We start from the raw sequence: 20,814 nt of genomic DNA, 5'->3' as shown, positions 1-20,814 counted from the left end.
GAGCTCAGGGCTGCCTTCCAGGACCCCTGAGGTTAGAGATGTCATGGTCACAGCTCCTACGCCCACCACCCTCCCTGCCCCGGGCTGGTTTTGCCTCTCCTGGCCCGTAGAGAGCCCCTTCCATTTGTCCGGGTGACTATACCTATTAGGCAGCTCTTCTCTGGACTGCTTGGAGGCGGCCTGGAAGCAGACCCTCCTGACCCAGTCTCCCCCAGCCTCCTGCCCTTCTTGTGAAACATCAACACAGGATGATTTGTGTGAAGCATGTCTGAGGACATGTTGGGCTGCGCTTCTCACTAAAACCTGGTTGCAAATTCACTTGCCAGGTTTGCTTCAGGAAATGAACTGGGATGGCAGGGTGGTGAGAAGCGAGAGAAGCTGGGGAGAGGCAGAGTAAGGCAAGCCATGGAAAGGGGTGAGAGGAGGCAGCAGGCTGCCAGGGTCCTGGGAACACCTTTCCCCTCGAATCCAAGGAGAAAATGGTCTCATCCAGCTCGGGCAGACTCTGGCTAAGCACCGGAAACCCCGCCGCCGATATCTGCTGAATTGACTTGGATTGAACTGACCTGCATCGTAATTCCAGGCACCACACCAGAAATTACTTCAGTTTAGTTATGTTTTGTTTTGTAATGTTTTAGGAAACAAGCTATATGCAGCCTGAGAACATATTGGTTTCTTTGCTTTCTGCTCTGAAGCCCAGAGATGTCACCCCAGATCTGGAAGTCCGACATCACAGGACCGGCTGGCTCTCTCTGGCGCTGGAGCAGGTTTTTCTAAAGCAGGGTCATTTGCTGCCAGCTTGGGGTCTGGGCATGGACACCAGGACTTGGGAATGTGACTAATAATCAGCAGACAGTCTGCTTGTCAGGTGATTCTCTACTCATCTTGGGATGAAGCTGAGGAGGGAGGTGTGAGAGCAACCGAGGGAAGGGGGTGTGAGCAGGCCTGGAGCTCTTCCACGTGACGCTGCTCCCTGCCATCTGCTCTCAGAGCCCTGAGCTGTGCCAGCCACAGGGCGCTGGGACCCTGCACTAGGTCACAGGAGCAGCGCTGTCTAGGTTATTTCCATCCCCCCTCTCACTACCACCACTTATCCTGACCCGCTTTTCTGGACTCAGCTGGGAGGGGTGCAGAGTGTCAGAGAAACTCTGGGCTCACACCCCCACTGGAACCTCTGGGTGCCTTCAGAGTGCCCTGAGAGGCAGACAGCCCCGGAGCCCCCTGCCCCTTCCTCCACCTCAAGCCTTCTTTAGCAAAGTTTTCTAAATCAGTGATGCTCAAACTCTCCTCAGTGGATCAGCAGCCTCAGCATCACCTGAGAGCTTGAAAGAAATACAGGAGCTCAGACCCCATCCAGACCCACTAAACCAGAATGTGCATTTTACAGGATCCCAAGCGATTCATATGCTTGTTACGCTGGAGAAGCATCAACTGCAGACGATCTCCTGAAATAAACAGGACAAGTCCCGGTCACAGGATTTGAAGGAGACCAGGAATAGAAACCCACCCCAAGCCTTTCTCAAAATTTCTTTCTCACTCATGTTGAAATGTCACAGTTCATCCTTTTAGACCTTCATCTTTTGTCTAAGCTGTGCCATTTTTATTAAAATTCAAACACTGCCTGGAAGAGAATGGGTCCCTTACTTCTTAGTCAAAACATTACGAAATTTTGAATGGGCTCGCGTTATGTGCCCCACATGGCACAGGATGCTAGGGGTTAACGAGTTTAGTGCAAATGAATTACTTTTCCTCAGAGACAAGAGAGCTGGGCATTCAGAGGACAGCAGGCTTCTCTCTGGCAGGAAGAATTATTCAAGGGACAGAAGAAAGAGCTCTCCTAAGACAAGCCTACCCTTCTGTTCTGTCTTCATGTGACCCAACTTGCCTCTAGGAGCTCATCAAGTCCTTGAGTTGATGCTTCCATTTCCATTCAGAGCCATCCTTTGTCATTTCAACTTAATGGAAAAACCCAATGGCATTTTGAAGACAAAATGTCCAGGTGCATATTTATTTTTAGAAGGAAATGGACCACAACACATCCATACTGCAAAAAAGAAGCAAGACACAGCTCTGCGTCCTGAAGCAGAAAGCGGTACCTCAAGGGTGGAAAGACTGAACTTGCTGATGAATGGGCAGCTCCCCCTCTTACAGAGTCTCTCCCAAGAGCCGCACAGTATCCACTGAGTGTCCAGGAAGTGCAGAGTTAGGGCCAATACCAAAGGCACTGGAGGGAAGAGTAAAAGCTCTCCTCGAGCTTTCTGACTTGGTTTGGGTAACTGTGAACAACTAGCAGCTATTTCAATTTCTAGAACACATGGGATACATGATGATTTGTTTGCATTTTCTTTTTATTTCATCAGTCACTGAACAAGGTCATCTTTTATGAGGTGGAATTGTCTCTTTGACCTAATAACAGCAATAATCACAGTCACCAAGGGCTTGCTCTGTGCCAGGTGCTATTATAAGTGCTTTACAAGTTGAGAGTCAAGTTTTCCATGGCTCACTCACATTGCTGTGTGTCCTGCCAGCAGAGACACTGACTGCCTTTGTCCCGGATGATCTTTTTCAAGATGTCTATCTAGAAAAACAGCTTTGGGAGATAAAGAAGATAGATAAGTGTTTCTCTCCAGAGCAAGGAGCAGACTTACTGTCCAATATGATAAACATTATGTCCCTTTCTGAAGCAAAGGACAAGCATGCTGCTGCCCATCCTGAAGGATTCAGGCTCCCTAAGCTCAGAGTTCTGCAACACAGCCACTGTGTGCATGCAGGTGTCACCTGGCCCTCTTTGTGTCGCCCTGTGGGAACTGGGGCACAAGAGAATGTGCTACTCTGGCTACTACTTTTGCTGCAAGTCAGAAAGTCCCTTGTCTCTGACCCAGGGGTCTCATGTCTTCTGCCAGCATCCATGAAACTTAACTTTGGCAGGATAACTCATTAGATTGTGAGCAGAGTAGAATCTCAGACTCTTCCCCATTTTTGACAGAAGTAATATCTCATTTAATCCTCTGAACAACTTTGGGAGGGTACTATTATTTCCACCATTTTATAAATAAGGAAACTAACTTAGTGTATATTCTCCTAGGTCATACATAATCACAGTTGTTATTACTAAACCATACTGACATGCTCAGTCCTAAGACTGAAATTCCTGACTGAGAGAGACTTTACTTTCCAGGAACTGTTGTCTTTCTATACCTTCTTTTTAAATACTGCAAATACTGCTGAGAATTATACTAAGTTAATTTCTACCCCTAACAGTGTATATGAATTAGACATAGTCTAAGAAGTAGAATGCTAAAAGGGGACAGAGGGATACAGAGAAGAGATATGGAAGACATACTTTTGCTTCCCTCCCTATTTTTGACTAGGGCTGGCCCAGTAAATGCCCAGTTCTCTCTGTCACAGAGAGAATAAAGAGCAGCAGAATTCCATACACATGGTTCCCCTGCAGGTTTACAGGGGTCAGTGCATGTCTGAGGAGGGAAAACATCTACTTCTCTCCTAGGGCTGCTCTGCTCTTGGCCATTCCACTGGCATGTTTCATGAATGATGACCTATCACTTCATCTGTGACACCTAGTGGCCACAATCCCCTGAGGTGTTGGCATAAATGGGGATCTGTCAGGAAGACATACAATTGGCCACTACTATTTGTTGTCTGAAATAGACTGGATAGTTCAATGCTCGCCTAAGACTCAGTACAGGGGCACTTCTACACAGATGTAGGTAGGCAAGGCATAATGGGGGGCTTAAATATATACTATGTCTCTCATTTGCATAATCACAGGGCTGAAGGTGAAGGGGGTGTGAGGCCTACATTCACTTACTCATTTGATGAGCATTTACAAGTTCCTTGGTATGGAGTTCAACAGGGCATCCAGAGATGAATGAAATATAGGCATTTATCCCACCTAAAAGTTTACAATTTAATCCAAAACTAACACAAATAAACAATAAAACATCGCAGACTAGGGAACAGATTGCATAAAAGTAGACAAATCAAGCCCTGTCAGAACCCAGATCAGGGAGTAGTTGCACCAGGCTGGGGAGCAAGATCTGGGTCTTCCTTAGAGGATGGATAGGGTTTTCACAGACAAGGATGAGGAAGGAGGCAGAGAGTTCTAATGTTGAGGAGATAACGTACGCAAGTGATGGGGACCTGATCGTGGAGGGAAAGCAAGTAGCCCAAACTGGCCAGAGCATAAAGTACAGAAAACTAATTAGGGACAGATGAGGCTGGAAAGAAGGTTGGGGTCAGATGGAGAACTGTGAATGCCAACTGGAGGATTGAAAGCTTTATTCCAGGGGGATCCAGAAACCATTGACCATAGGTTGGCCAGGGGTGGAACATAATCAGATGTTACAGAGACTTAAGGCACATATGTAGCAAAGATTCTCATCTATAAAACCAAATCTTAGGGAGAGACCTCAGGTCAGACATCAACAAAACAAAGAATTATTATTTGCTAAACAGAAGGAGAGGAGTTACCCTTTTGAGGTGAGGGTGATGGTGACTTCAGTTTTGGGGGTCATTCACTTAGAATTTACCCATTCCCTTAGTGGTTCAGTTTCAAACAACACTAACCATAATCTGTTGTATTCTTATGTGGGTTTTTGGCTCCTTCACAGAAGAATTAATAGCTCTTCAATTAACTACCATGTAACATTCTGCCGAGCACAAGGTAGGTGCTCAATAAATATTTTAATAAATTACATTGGATGAAACATAAAAATATATCTCCAGTAAGTCAAGACCAGATGCATCTTATGTCTGCAACAGGTGTAAAAAGTTAGCAAAAACATTCAGTCTGTTCCTGATTGAATGTCTTTATCCAGAGCTAATTATTTGAATAGTCTGGTGATAAATGCAAATATATTTTTTTCTGGCAAATATATGTGGCTTTTAAAATTACTACATTTAATACCAGAAAACCAAGCTTACTTAACACTTCCATGTGCCTGAGACTTCAATGTCAGACATATGACCTATTTAAACAGACAATAATTAACCTAGTCACACAAACTGTAGTAAACAGAACTAAATTTAAACAATCTGATCATTTTTTCTCCCTGCTGTTACACATTTTAGTTTGCATTTTTTCTTTATCAAGAGTACATACCTATATGTGTGTACACAGACCTCCAGAAATAGATACGCAGTATGATTGTAAAGAACCCAAGGAAGTTGTTAAGTCATAAACAAGACTGTGAATCTATAGAATTCATCCTGTTGATTAACTCAGAATCATCAAGAGTTGCGTGCCTTTGAATGCTGAAACTTGCGTCAGTAAAATAGTGAAACTGTTCCGTCGTTGCAGACAGGTAGAAAATGTGATTCCTAAAGTAGTGTCTGTTGAAATTTTAAATAGTTTAATGAACTTAAAAGAGAGCAAAGATTCATTCTCATGAGCATTAAAGTTATCCTATCTACTGTGGAGATTTAATTAATGACCTATTTGATTGCCCCAAACTTTTAAAATTGATGTTTTCACCGCTGTTTCCAGTGCCTGCTGACCTTGTCACCTGCAGCAGGCAGACTCCCGAGGGTGCACCACCCGACAGCCTGTCCCAACAAGCCAGGCCCCACCCAAGGGCTCACAGCAAGGCTAGTAAAGACTGGGAAAGGACAGACGTGTCTAAACACCTTGTGGTGTAGTTTGGAGGGTGGCGAAATCTCTGAATAGGCTGTGCTTTACTTTGTGGGTGAACATTCCCGACAGGTGCATAGAGGAAGGGGAAATGTCAGGCCCCCTAAATAATAATTGGCCAGAATCCTCCTTGTACCAGCCGGGTGAGAGTCAGGATGGTCAGCAGATGGGCTTTTGAGCCAGAAAAATCTGGGTTTGCTTACCAGTGGTGTGCCTGTGAATAAGGAATCCCACCTCCCTGCATCTCAATTTGCCATCTGTGAAATGGGGAGAATGCAGAAGCATATGGGAAGGGTCTTGTTCTGGGGTACAAACACCTTCAGATCTCGGTGTTAAAGCATTACAGAGAACACAGCTTGGATATGCTTATTTATAGTGGCAGCAAGTCATTGCCATAACCTGAATTATGATGGAAGAATTTCACCTGATTAATGCAGAGGGTCTGCAACTTGGTTTTCTCCATTAACTATTTGCTGAGCACCACCCTTCTATTTGCTGCCTTCTGAAAATATTTAACGGAAGGAGACAAAGGGAAGATCGGGAAAGGAGAGGAAACTGGGGGAAGGAAAGGTACAAACTGTAAAAACCTGCTTGTCTTCCTGCATAAACTTCATTTACTCTTCTTCCAAAGGATGAAGGTACATCAGTTATGTGGATTAGAAATGTCCTAAACAGGCATGTACAGTAATTTGAACATTTTATATTAACACTTATTCATGCAGTTCTTTACAGATGAATTGACAGATCCTTTAAAATCTAGATGAGTAAAGCTTAATGCTTTTTCTTGAAGTAGCTATCATTTGGATAGATCTATGCTTAAGTGAAAAAGGACTTTTTCAATAATGTTCATTCCATCATTTCAACATTTTAATTGTATATTTATTTTATATTTCCTAGAATAAATGAATTTATCAATAAAATGTATTCAAAGAGTACGCTTCACCTGAGCACAACATAAGAATTTTGATAAACCACCATATCTTTGGGGTATATTAAATGAAGAGATGCACAAGAGAACTTTTAGAAGTCTGATCTCCTCTATAATTGGACTTGATAGAACTGCTTTCCTTGAGAAGCTCAATAAACAGAACCACTCCCTGCTGGTGTTCTGTGGCTCCTTAGAAACACTGTGTGTGTGTGTGTTGTGGGGAGAGGAGGTCTCCAGAGCAAGAAATGAAAAGACATTGCTTTAGCACTCAGCAAAACAACAGAGCCCCAGGCAGCCATGCACTGATCCTTGGCAGTGAGAAGCTGAATGAGGACCAACTTTAAATACCACTTTTAATATCACTGAACTGTACCACTAAAAATGGTTGACACGGTAAATTTTATGTTACGTATCTTTAACCACGATAAAAAAATGAAAAGAAAAAGAAAACAGGCCTCACACAGTTATGTGGTTGGAAAAGGGGGGAATATTTTAATACCTTTTCAGATAACTATGGATATCCAGTCCACTGAACCAAAACTCAACAAGTGGTTTCTTAAAATTTAGCTGCAAATGTAGAGTCTGAAACCTTGTCAGTAAAGTTTTGGTATCCTGGGCAATCTTAAATTGCTCACAAAGGACAGAATAAAGCTGTGTTCTCCAAGATGGTACCACTAGCCACATATGTATGGCTTTTGAGCACTTGAAACATGGCTTAGGGAGACTGAAGAATTTTATTTTAATTTATTTAAATTTGACTTTAAAAAATTTAAACTTGATTCAGTTATTGGAAAAATTTTCAGTATGTTTGGACCAACTTGGATATGATCGCCTATTCTTTCAACTGTAACTGTTGTGAAACCTAAATACAGGTCAAGGTATTTGCGGTAAAAATGTAGTGCTCCGATTGAGATGTGCTCTAACTATAAAATGCACACTGAATTTTAAAGACTTAGAATAAAAGAATAAAAAATATCTCATTGGGCATTTCTGCCGACATTTATTTTTAAAAAATTGGGGTTTCTAGATGTTTATTTACTTAATCCAGTGTGGACAGAAATCTTTGTGCATATTTATAAGGCTGTTTTCATCAAAGCTGCTGTTTCCAATGGAGCCACAGGCAGCCAAAGCCAAATGATCAAATTACTCACACGGAAATCATAAATGAAATCCATAGATGATTTGCAAACCTCATTTCAGCCAATGGGTTTAGCTCTTTTCCTCGGCAGATCTCTCCTGAAAGCTGCTAACAGGCTGATTGGAATTTCATATCCTCTCCACTCTCTGGTGGAAGCGCTAATTAGCGATGAAAATGACTAGAGCACAGTGCACAGGGGGAGGAGGAGAAGCAAGGGAAGCAAAGGCACTGAAAACCCTCCAGCTTCAAAATCGCACCCTGAATAATCAGCGATTGACAGAAACTCCTCACACAGTGCTTTCTCCACACTCAAGCAAACGGGGCTAAGACTGTGAAACCTCCGTGTCACGCATACACTTGTTCTGAAATTGCTCGACAGACTATGAGGTTAGATCAAAGCCTGATTTGCCATCACAGCCAGTCAGATTTCCCTGGTAGTATTAGCTATCTTTAAAACATGTTTCCATGGCAACTAGTTTAAAAACATATTTGACTGTAGAGGTTCTTCCGTTACGAGTGCCAGAAAAACCCAAGTGACCTTTTCTTTTCAGAACTCTTTTCTACCAGGAGAGCGACTCTGAGGCCAGCGAGGGTGAGGGGAAGGGCCCCTTCAGTGGAGTACCCAGGGGCCTGGGTCCACACCCTTCCAGGTTGCGGGGACGTTAGCTGGTTGGATTTGCCAGGGTCACTGCTTCTTTCCATGAGACAAACCTCCTCCTGTGCTTCTCTTCCTGAGCTCCTCTGAACCCAGCTCTGCTGCTGGACATTCTTCCTCCAGGTCCCCTCTAATTTTTCTCCAGCTCTGCTCTAGATGCTATGGCTAGTCAGAAGATGATGGTTGCAGAAGTGAGAGACAAAACCCTGTTTGCTCTATGAAAAAGAAAAGAGGAATGAATACTCAGGTCTCCTTTGTTTCACAACTATCTGGCCTTTCCATCACTGCCATGTCAGCTTGGGTTGAGGCTTAATCCAGGGACCCTGGCACGCCTGAATTCTTAACCTTTTATTAGGAGAAATCATGAATTTTCTGTAGAGTCGGCTGTTAGGACCAGACCCACAGTGACCCTCTCTCAGGGCCAAGGTGAGACATTAATGGTTCTTAGCTAGTTCTTCACCTCCAAAAAACTCAGTATTTTCCAAGGTATTTTCTGTAGTCTCCCCTAGATGTATATCTAAGTATCACTAATTCTTGTTTTCTCATCTTGGGGTGAAAAACAGCCTGGAAACTTGGGACCAGAGTTAGGTCTCTATGTAGATTGCATTGATAAATGGGGTCTACAATGTGCGGATTTGGCTGCAGCAATAGGGACCACCAGTCCAAAGGTATCATCTCCCATACCCCTGAGATGCTGCAAATTCCCACTCCTTCAATTCGAGACTTTATCTTCTAAATGAGATATATTTCTGCAAGCATCAAATCCTTTTTGAATTAAGGCAAGATAGGTATGAAACAATCAATGGACACAATACTCGAGAGAGTCCAAAAATCAGATTTGGGCCCCAAGATTTTGGAGCAAGAGTATTTCACTGAAAGGGAAGTAGGAGACTTCCCTGGAACAAGTCCAGGTTGAGTCCTTGCACTGCAGGATACCTCAGAAGGGACTCTCCAGGACAGTCTTCTGGAAGGTAGAAATATTATCGTGCAGTCTGCCCAGGACCAGGCTTGTTCTGGGTTCTGAGTGCACTCTTCTCTGATTTAGGCCACATCAATATGTGGCTGGTGTCCATTTCAGATATCTTCATGAGGCATATTGATCACCATCTCAGATCACTCACTCAGCAATCTTCATTGATCATTAAATGGCTGGAATTAATAGATTAGCCAGTGGAAGGGCTATTCATTTAATGTGCATAGGCAGAGACAGTGAGTCTTTGGGGACCCTAAGACTTTTATCTACTACTGTGTGGTGCCTCGGGACTCTCAGGGAGTATTTTTATGTGAGAGTGTATATACTTCAGTGTTCATATACATAAAAACTGAAATGTAGGATATCCAGGACACTTGCATTAATTTGAACATCAATCTGAAAATTGTGGCTCAGAAGGAGCCCCAGTGAAACCTATTTTTGGATTACCTATGAAGACTTTATTAATTGTATAAGCAACATTTCAGGGAGAATGTGTAAAATGCTTATGAGAGGAGAATAGTTTTAAGTAACTTCAAGATTCCAATTTCAAATGATTGATATACCAATTACAAAGCATTTTCTTTTCTTTTCTTTTTTTCCCCAAATAACCTATTCTTATCTATTTATCAAAACAAGTCTCCTAAGAACACTAAACACATTTGGTTATCTGTATTCTGGTACTATGTGTCCTTGGGTAGTGGGAAACTAAGGGTTCTGCATCCAATTCCAACATGTTTTTTTCCCCCATTTAACATACAATTCTATGCTAATCACAAGTGCAGGTTGTCACCCGTGCTTCTAATCGACTGACAATAGATTCGAGGTTCCAACATCCCCCTCCTTGGGTTCAATTAATTTGCTAAAGCGACTCACAAAACTCGAAGAAACATTTTACTTACTGATTACTGGTTTATTATAAAAGGATTAAGTCAGGAATAGCCAGATGGAAGAGATGCAGAGGGCCAGGTGTGGGGAAAGCTTCTGTGCCCTCTCCAAGCGCACCACTCTTCCCAAATTTCCACGTGTTCACCAATCCAGACCCCATCCTTTGGGTTTTTATGGAGGCTTCATTACATATTCATGATTGATTAACTCATTGACTGTTGGTGACTGATTCAACCTCCAGCATTTCTCCCCTCCCAGGAGGTAGAGGGGAAAGTGGGGCGGGGACAAAAAGTTCTAACCCTCTAATTACAAGGTTGGGTTTCCTGGCAACCAGCCCATCCTTAGGTTTGCTTAGGGGATTTCCAAAAGTCACCTCATTAACAAAAGAACTTTATCACTCTTATCACAGGAAATTCCAAGAGTTTTAGGAGCTCTGTATCAGAAATAGGATGAAGACCAAATGTATATATTATATATTATATATAACATATATTACATATTATATATATTTATATATCATTAATATAATATAAATTTATATTCTTATTATACATCACAATATCACAGAAACCCAGCTTAAGGCTAACCTAAGTCCACTGCTTGTACAGGGAACTGTGGGCATGTGAGCTAGGCTGATGGGGAGGGCCTACCAGGAGTTCATTTACTTGGGTTGACTCTTTGGGACTCTTCGTTGGAAGGGATCCACACTGGAGCAGTGGGTGATGGGAAAGGCAGCGACTTGTGTCTTTTAGAATTTGTTTCTCTGGCAGCCTCTCGGATGTTATCTGAAGACTGAGGAGAGGGGGGATGATAGAAGGTGAAGGAGTTACTATTTGCATTACTGGTACTGGCAGTAATGACTCTATCAGATGTTGGGCTTTTGTCTCATTAGATGACTCATTAGGTGAGAAAATGGGGGGAAGGGTAAGGAGGAAAGTCTTTCTTCATGAGGCACTGGTGATTTCATATCACTGGTGGTTCTGGAGGGAAGAACAAGGTGGTGGTAGTCAGGATGTGTTCCCAGTGCACGGGACTCATATATTTGGGTGTCCCAGATATAATCATGGACAAGGGGCATATGGGGGCTAGAAAAGGGCTTGGGAGAGCAGAGGAGGGAGGACTAAGGATTCAGCCAAATCCAAATATGGCTTATTACAATTAAAGCGGCATTGTTTATGTCCGTAATTAATATTGCCACAGAAAATTTGATCTATCCCTGAAAATAATAAAACTAAGTTTATTTTAAAAAATATTTGGAAGGGGTATAATACAGTGAAAAGAGCATATGCCTTGGATCAGAACCAAATTCAAGCTCTGACTCTGCCAATTACTACCTGTATGACTTTGGGCAAGTTGCTCAGTGTGGCAGATGGCCGTGTGTTCACTGAAACCTGTGTTCCCTGCCATCTGAGTACACACCTTGACTATGTCTCCCACCCTCTCTGCCAGCCCAGAGTGAACATGTGAGGGAGCTCTGACAAATGCACTGTAGACAGAAGTAAAACATCCCGCTTCCAGGTCCTGTCCATTAGAACTTCTTGTGCCTGGGAAGCTTGCATTAATTTGAACATCAATCTGAAATTAATATAACTCAGAAGGAGCCAGAATAAAATCTAATGTGGGGTTACCAATAAAGCCTTTATTAACTATATGAACAGTATTTCTAATAGGAACATGCAGAGTATCCTGCAGTATCCCAAAGGGTGGTAGAGGCCGGACCCTGACTGACCACACGGAAGGCCATTCACCAGCCAGAAACGGTACTGGATTCTGCAGGGGCAAGACATTAACCCTCATTGTCTTAAACACTAAAATTGGGATTTATGTGCTACAGCAGTTAGCATCCTTTACATTAATTGAGATTCAATTACTTCTCACTAATAAAAAAGGAAAGAATATTATCTAACAGAGCAGTTAGAATTAACTATAGAATTAACTACAGAGGCACACAGTAAGTGCTAAATAAAGTAGATACTATATAATCTCTTATTCAGGTTTGCCCTTCATTTTGATCCTTTTCTTATAATTGGTGAGTTAAGTTTATTAGTGGGAAATGAGTCATACTGATGAAAGCAAAGCACAGCATCAGGCTTAGGTGGAAGGAAAGAGCAATTTAATGAATCTGTATGGACATTGGTTGCAAGATATGGGACCTTGGTACTATTCTGTTTTTTTTTTTTTTAACATGCTTATTGGAGTATAATTGATTTACAGTGGTGTGTTAGTTTCTGCTTTAAAACAAACAAAGTGAATCAGCTATACATATACATATATCCCCATAACTCCTCCCTCTTGCATCTCCCTCCCACCCTCCCTATCCCACCCCTCTAGGTGGTCAAAAAGCACTGAGCTGATCTCCCTGTGCTATGTGGCTGCTTCCCACTAGCCATCTGTTTTACATTTGGTAGGGTATATATGTCCATGCTACTCTCTTATGTCATCCCAGCTTACCCTTCCCCCTCCCTGTGTCCTCAAGTCCATTCTCTACATCTGCGTCTTTATTTCTACCTTGCCCCTAGGTTCTTCAGAAACTTTTCCTTTTTTTTAGATTCCATATATATGTGTTAGCGTATGGTATTTGTTTTTCTCTTTCTGACTTCCTCACTCTGTATGACAGACTCTAGGTCCATCCACCTCACTACAAATAACTCAATATCTTTCCTTTTTATGGCTGAGTAATATTCCATTGTATATATGTGCCACATCTTCTTTATCCATTCATCTGTCGATGGACACTTAGGTTGCTTCCATGTCCTGGCTATTGCAAATAGAGCTGCAGTGAACATTGTGGTACATGACTGTTTTTGAATTATGGTTTTCTCAGGGTATACGCCCAGTAGTGGGATTGCTGGGTCGTAAGGTAGTTCTATTTTTAGTTTTTTAAGGGACCTCCATACTGTTCTTCATAGTGGCTGTATCAATTTACATTCCCACCAACAGTGCAAGAGGGTTCCCTTTTCTCCACACCCTCTCCAGCATTTATTGTTTGTAGATTTTTGATGATGGCCAATAAACGTGTGAGGTGATACCTCATTGTAGTTTTGATTTGCATTTCTAATGATTAGTGATGTTGAGCATCCTTGCATGTGTTTGTTGGCAATCTGTATGTCTTCTTTGGAGAAATGTCAATTTAGGTCTTCTGCCCATTTTTGGATTGGGTTGTTTGATTTTTGGATATTGACCATGAGCTGCTTGTAAATTTTGGAGATTAATCCTTTGTCAGTTGCTTCATTTGCAAATATTTTCTCCCATTCTGAGGGTTGTCTTTTCGTCTTATTTATGTTTTCCTTTGCAGTGCAAAAGCTTTTAAGTTTCATTAGGTCCCATTTGTTTATTTTTTGTTTTTATTTCCATTACTCTAGGAGGTGGGTCAAAAAGGATCTTGCTGTGATTTATGTCATAGAGTGTTCTGCCTATGTTTTCCTCTAAGAGTTTTATAGTGTCTGGCTTACATTTAGGTCTTTAATCCATTTTGAGTTTATTTTTGTGTATGGTGTTAGGGACTGTTCTAATTTCATTCTTTTACATGTACCTGTCCAGTTTTCCCAGCATCACTTATAGAAGAGGATGTCTTTTCTCTATTGTATATACTTGTCTCCTTTATCAAAAATAAGGTGACCATATGTGTGTGGGTTTATCTCTGGGCTTTCTATCTTGTTCCACTGATCTATATTTCTGTTTTTGTGCTAGCACCATACTGCCTCGATTACTGTAGCTTTGTAGTATAGTCTGAAGACCAAGAGCCTGATTCCTCCAGCTCCGTTTTCCTTTCTCAAGATTGCTTTGGCTATTCGGGGTCTTTTGTGTTTCCATACAAATTGTGAAATTTTTTGTTCTAGTTCTGTGAAAAATGCCAGTGGTAGTTTGACAGGGATTGCATTGAATCTGTAGATTGCTTTGGGTGGTATAGTCATTTTCACAGTGTTAATTCTTCCAATCCAAGAACATGGTATATCTCTCCATCTATTTGTATCATCTTTAATTTCTTTCATCAGTGTCTTATAGTTTTCTGCATACAGGTCTTTTGTGTCCTTAGGTAGATTTATTCCTAGGTATTTTATTCTTTTTGTTGCAATGGTAAATGGGAGTGTTGCCTTAATTTCTCTTTCAGATTTTTCATCATTGATGTATAGGAATGCAAGAGATTTCTGTGTATTAATTTTGTATCCTGCTACTTTACCAAATTCACTGATTAGCTCTAGTAGTTTTCTGGTAGCATCTTTAGGATTCTCTATGTATAGTATCATGTCATCTGCAAACAGTGACAGCTTTACTTCTTCTTTTCTGATTTTTTTAAAATTTCTTTTTCTTCTCTGATTGCTGTGGCTAAAACTTCCAAAACTATGTTGAATAATAGTGGTGAGAGTGGACAACCTTGTCTTGTTCCTGATCTTAGAGGAAATGGTTTCAGTTTTTCACCATTGAGAACAATGTTGGCTGTGGGTTTGTCATATATAGCCTTTATTATGTTGAGGTAAGTTCCCTCTATGCCTACTTTCTGGAAAGTTTTTATCATAAATGAGTGCTGAATTTTGTCAAAAGCTTTTTCTGCATCTATTGAGATGATCATATGGTTTTTCTCCTTCAATTTGTTAATATGGTTTATCACATTGATAGATTTGCGTATATTGAAGAATCCTTGCATTCCTGGAATAAACCCCACTTGATCATGGTGTATGATCCTTTTAATGTGCTGTTGGATTCTGTTTGCTAGTATTTTGTTGAGGATTTTTGCATCTATGTTCATTAGTGATATTGGCCTGTAGTTTTCTTTCTTTGTGACATCTTTTTCTGGTTTTGGTATCAGGGGGATGGTGGCCTCGTAGAATGAGTTTGGGAGTGTTCCTCCCTCTGCTATATTTTGGAAGAGTTTGAGAAGGATAGGTGTTATCTCGTCTCTAAATGTTTGATAGAATTCGCCTGTGAAGCCATCTGGTACTGGGCTTTTGTTTGTTGGAAGATTTTTAATCACAGTCTCAATTTCAGTGTTTGTGATTGGTCTGTTTATATTTTCTATTTCTTCCTGGTTCAGTCTCAGAAGATTGTGCTTTTCTAAGGATTTGTCCGTTTTTTCCAGGTTGTCCATTTTATTGCATATAGTTGCTTGTAGTAATCTATTATGATCCTTTGTATTTCTGCAGTGTCAGTTGTTGGTTCTCCTTTTTCATTGCTAATCCTGTTGATGTGAGTCTCCTCCCTTTTTTTCTTGATGAGTCTGGCTAGTGGTTTATCAATTTTGTTTATCTTCTCAAAGAACCACCTTTTAGTTTTATTGCTCTTAGCTATTGTTTCCTTCATTTTTTAAAATTTATTTCTGATCTGATCTTTATGATTTCCTTCCTTCTGCTAACTTTGGGTTTTTTTGTTGTTCTTCTTCTTCTTTCTCTAATTGCTTTAGGTGTAAGGTTAGGTTGTTTATTTGAGATGTTTCTTGTTTCTTGAGGTAGGATTGTATAGCTATAAACTTCCCTCTTAGAACTGCTTTAGTTGCATCCCATAGGTTTTGGGTCGTCGTGTTTTCATTGTCATTTGTTTCTAGGTATTAAGTTTTCTGAGCCTTAGCCTCCTCATTTGTAAAACAGGTATAAGAATCCATGCTTCACAGGAGATATGTGAGAATAAAATGAGGCAACAAATGTAAAAGTATCCCTTACTCTTTGGAGTTCCCTAAAATTGCATCATTTATTATTATAGATTAGCCATTTTAAACTCACAAAACCAAGCAGGTTTTTTGCAAACACTGTCTTCCCAAACAGTATATGAATTTCCACTGGATTAGCAAAGTTGTTGCTTTATATTGTAATGTTTTTAATGTCGGTGGATACATGTGATTAATATTACCTTTCCATTTTCTAAGGTGTTGTTTAATTTGATGAACTAACAGCAGTAATGTATTTGAAAGGTCCCATTTTCCTTTTATTTTAAAGGCGGATAAAAGACATTGCTAGCTATAAATCATGTAGGCCCAAATTGAATCTGATGGGTCAGGAAAAAGTAAGATCTTCATTTTTCTGCTGTCATTGAAATTTCCTTTGGAGAGAGATGCATTGGGAGCTGGGGCTTCATTAGAATCAAACCAGATCTTGGCATATGTCAGTTAAGCAAGTTCTGTGGTGAACCTATGATCTACTTTAAACTTCTCAATACATTCTCTTAATTTTACAATTTATAATCTCTGAAAACACCTCATATGGATTTTATTACTGTGACTTGAAGGTTATCAAAAAGCCAAGTCTTCCTGGAAAAGCATTTGGTATGTTCCTCACATAGCCACACCATGTCAGCCATGGAGATGCCAATTTTTCTCTAGATAGAAAGTTAAAACTCTGAATATTTAACGTACGTGTGCCTGGACCCTGAAAAAGAAAGTTGAAGTGCCTAATATCTTAAAAGAGATCATGGACACTATTGAGTGGATGCTGTTTGTAGCTGTGTGAAGGAGGTTGGGAGGAAAATACTTTTGGTTAATAATTCAGCAAAAATGTATGGAACTTTAACCAAGTAATCAGAGTGAACACAGCTATTAATGTCATATTAATATCACGTACTCCCAGATATGATGTCACGAGAGGGGCACTTCACCTCTGTGTTATTTAAACCATGCCCCCCCCCAAAATAATAAACCAAAGAAAAAACCTGATGATGATAAAATCGAGGAACATTCTACACAAATAAGGAACATGCTACAAAATATCCGACCAGTACTCACAAAACTATAAAGGATTTGAAAAATAAGGAAAGCCTGAGAAACTGTCACAGACCAGAGGAGGCTAAGAAAACATGAAAACTGACTGTGATGTGGTATAAGGACCCTGGATAGGATCTTGGAATAGAAAATAAGTAATTAGTGGGAAAAGTAGTGAAATCCAAATAAAGTCTAGAATTTGGTTAAATGTAATGTGCAATGGTGGTTTCTTAGTTTTGGCAAATATACCATGGTAATATAAGATGACAACATTAGGGGAAACTAAAACTGGGTGAGAGGTATACAGGAGCTCTCTGTACTACTTTTGTATTTTTTTCAGTAAATCTAAAGTTATTTAAAATAAAAGTTTATTAACAAATTAAATATATGTATATAATTTTAATAAATAAATAATATCACTTTAATAAATTTTAAAATATTTCAATGAGTAAATTTTTATTTTAACAACATTAAAATTAAACGTTAATAACCAATTGTACATATATTTTTTAATAAATAAATTTATCTATCTAAGGAGAAGACTCTAGCATTCTAGAAAAATGCTGGTGACAGTATAATTTTCGATCTCTTGAATTCACCACATAAAAACAGATGAAGCAAAATAGTAAATACTATAGATTTATAGTAAAATAGAAAACCCATGACAAAATTTACCACAAATCTGGTTGGCGTGGTGTCTCTATGAATGTCAAAATGCCAAGCAGGTGTGGGTGAGCCACCAATAGCCACCAAAGCGTACAGTTCCAAAATCTGTGCAGGGAGAAGCAGAGGGAATATCAGATAGATCTCAGGATAGAATCCCCAAATAGTCAACAAGTATTCACTGGAAGGCATGACCAGAGAATGGGAGAAATGCACCTGAAGCTGGGAGAGGTTGTGCCCAGCCTACTAGCGGGTGAGTTCAAGAACCCTTCAGGAAGGTGTGAAGGGTCAGGGGCAGTCAGCGTCCTTATGAACAGCCCAGACTCCCTACACAGACGTACCAGGGCTCCTCCAAGACAAGGCCACTTAATGAAGAAAAACTGCTAGAACTGAAATTGTAATTGAGCAAAATAAGGACACAAAGATGAAGAAAGAGAATTTCCCAATAAAAGTAAGAAGAGAGAACAGAGCCAAGAAATCTCAGAAAGAAGGCTGTCCTACTTTTTAATACTATATGACAAAAAAGCATAACAAAACAAAATAGAAGAGGGTAGTCCATGAAGTGAACCTTTGTTTCACAAATCCTTCCAAAAGTTCAAAAAATTAATTTCCCAAAAGTAGGCAACAGAAAACAATCAAGCAAAACAAAACAGGCAAAGCCATGGTGAGGTCAGTAATAAGGAGCAGAATCCCTATGTGGACATCTCAAAGTCATGCTGAGCAAACAGATAAAATCTGTACCTACTATTTCAAACCAAGGGTAAAAGACCTTTAACAACTGACATAAGACATGAAAGAACAACATAAACCAAAATTAGAGAAATTACGAAATGAAGTATAGAACTCAGTAACGAATTAGAAATAAAAGAAAAAAACCATTTCAGACTATTAGACTAAAAGTCATACCAGACTACTGGAAGGAATACAAGAGAAAATAATGTCCTGAGAGAAACAGAAGATGAAAAGAAGAAAATATTTAAAAATCAAAAAAGGAATGAAGAGATAAAAAGAGTTCAAGAGAAAGTGACAAGTATTGACAATAAACAAAGAAAATCCAAACAACAGAAATCCCTGAAGAAGAAAATGAAACCAAGGAAATATAACAGGATGAAAGAATATAAACCATCTATAATCTTGATAGTGATGGTTGAAGTTGGGCTAGGTTCTAGACAGAATAATGACCCGCAAAGATGTTCACTGCATAATTCCCTGCACCTGTGAATGTGTTATCTTCCTATGGCTAACAGGACTTTGCAGTTGTTATTAAGTCAAGGATATTGAGATAGAGAGATGAGCTACTAGTGGGCGTATGCTGGGAAGGTAGAATGCTATTGTCAGAGATAAAATATCTGAAATTAGGATTATTGCAATCATTGGTGCAGACATTCTCAATCAGAGTTCCTTGAGAGAATTCAGCTTTCATGCCCAACGTATCTAAAATATGTAATGAATTAACCTCACTCCTATGAATTTAGAATGGCATTAGTTATGTACCATCTTTGAGAGATCTGAGAAAATATTCACTCCAATTATCTGAAGAATTCTATGGATCAGACGAAGAGCCCCTTTGGACAAAAACTAGAGGGTATGGCCACGGGACTAATTGAAATAGAATTTTTTTTTTTTCTTCTGCACCATGCAGCTTGCAGGATCTTAATTCCCCAACCAGGGATTGAACCCATGCCCTCAGCAGTGAAAGTGTGGAGTCCTAACCACTGGGCCACCAGGGAATTCCCAAAATAGAAATATTTCAATAGAATAGAAATAGAATAGAAAGCAAGATCATTAAAAAAGTTCAAGGAGCAGAGAGACCAGGATATTGATAGGATCATCTGTGAGTATACTGAATTCATTAAGGTTAAGATAAGAATAGTATTGGCGTTTAAATTCCTGGAAAAAGAGTGTCCCAGGAGTGGATAGATGACAGCAGCAAGGAAGGGTAGTGGGTAATATAATTTCAAAATGGAAATAGAAAAAGAGGCTTTCAGGAAAAAGGAAGGGGAAATAGGCAAATGTCAGCAATGAGGAGAAATGAGGAAGTCTAGCCAATCCCTTCTCCAAGCCAGAGACATAAAGGCTGTGGAAGGTGCAAGAGCCACGACTAAGGGGCTGCAGTAAACAGGGTCCTTAAGAGAGTTGGCCCTTTAACCAGAGGGTGGAAAAAACGTTCAGAAAATAGATGGGGGATAGAGCACGTTGCCAATAATGGACCCTCGTTTCCAGAGAGCACAATGGAAGGGACCAAGCCTTGAGGAGGAGTGCTTGAAGGAAACAGAATGAAGCATGTACAGAGCCTGTGGGGCTCCCCGTGGGAGATGATGGTTGACCTGTGGGGGCCAACATACACAGGGATAAATGGCCTAATAAGATTACTTATTATGTAGGTTCAAGGTAAATAGTGCTGGTGAGTGTTGTGGAGGAGGGAAAGGTGGGTTTCAAGGATTCCCTGATTTCGAGAAGGCCTAGATGAGGTGTGGTCTTAGATCCAGTGCACGTAGATAACCTGTATGATTAAAGTTTTAAATTTTGGAGGATCACACACCTCTTTGAGAATCTTATGAAAATGATATTTTGTCTCCTCCAAAAAATGCAGATAAACTCAAAATTGTGAATATAGTTTCAAGGTAGGGTTTTCAGAGCTAAATATACCCACATGTCTGTCTCAGCCACTCCCATTTTAGATCCATGAATTCAAGATAAGAAGAGATGATTTAGACTTTTTTCTGTGACACTCTGATTAAATGACATATGTTACATTTACAGGGGACTAATTTGTTATCCTTCCAGGGAAATTTATTTGCGTTTGCATGTAGACATGGTGAAGACAAGACTTAATCCAGAGACATTTTGGGACAGGAAGAGAGCTAGACTGACAGGGAAGGGCCCTTAAAATCCACCATCACTCACACCAAGGCAAAGCATCATCATTTAGGAAAAACCTACCTGTGTGTGTAGTGGTGGGGGAGTGCTTTAAAGGAACTGTACAAAGCAGCAGAAACAAATACTGGTTCTGCCCTTGAAAAACGGGAAACTCAAGGCCGTGGTTTCAGCCTGAACATGTAGCTTCTCGTCTCACCTCTGCCTCCAACTTTCCATGATGATCTTGGCTCAGTCATTCAAATTCTCTGCATTTTAGTTTTAGCACCTGTAAAATAGGAAACATAGTATCTGCCTACAGAGAATTCAGGGAAGTGGTAATCTTGGAGATGTTGGTGTTAATTCCAATCAGGATGGTCT

General features: G+C 40.3%; 1 long non-coding RNA gene across 1 annotated transcript in view; it reads right to left on the bottom strand.

Annotated features, from left to right (window-relative positions):
- LOC117197610 (uncharacterized) overlaps positions 1–20,814 on the bottom strand; it is a 42,518-nt gene that overhangs the window by 21,295 nt on the left and 409 nt on the right. The window contains exons 2-3 of the long non-coding RNA XR_007473238.1: positions 20,654–20,722; positions 17,590–17,685 (exon numbers count right to left, since the gene is read on the bottom strand). This is a non-coding gene — a long non-coding RNA (uncharacterized LOC117197610). The remainder of the gene's footprint in view (positions 1–17,589; positions 17,686–20,653; positions 20,723–20,814) is intronic.

The sequence above is a fragment of the Orcinus orca genome, chromosome 18 (genome assembly GCF_937001465.1).
Source record: "Orcinus orca chromosome 18, mOrcOrc1.1, whole genome shotgun sequence".
In the NCBI taxonomy this organism is placed as follows: domain Eukaryota; kingdom Metazoa; phylum Chordata; class Mammalia; order Artiodactyla; family Delphinidae; genus Orcinus; species Orcinus orca.
The sequence above is the reverse complement of the archived record's forward strand: the minus strand, read 5'-3'. Positions and strand labels throughout refer to the sequence as shown.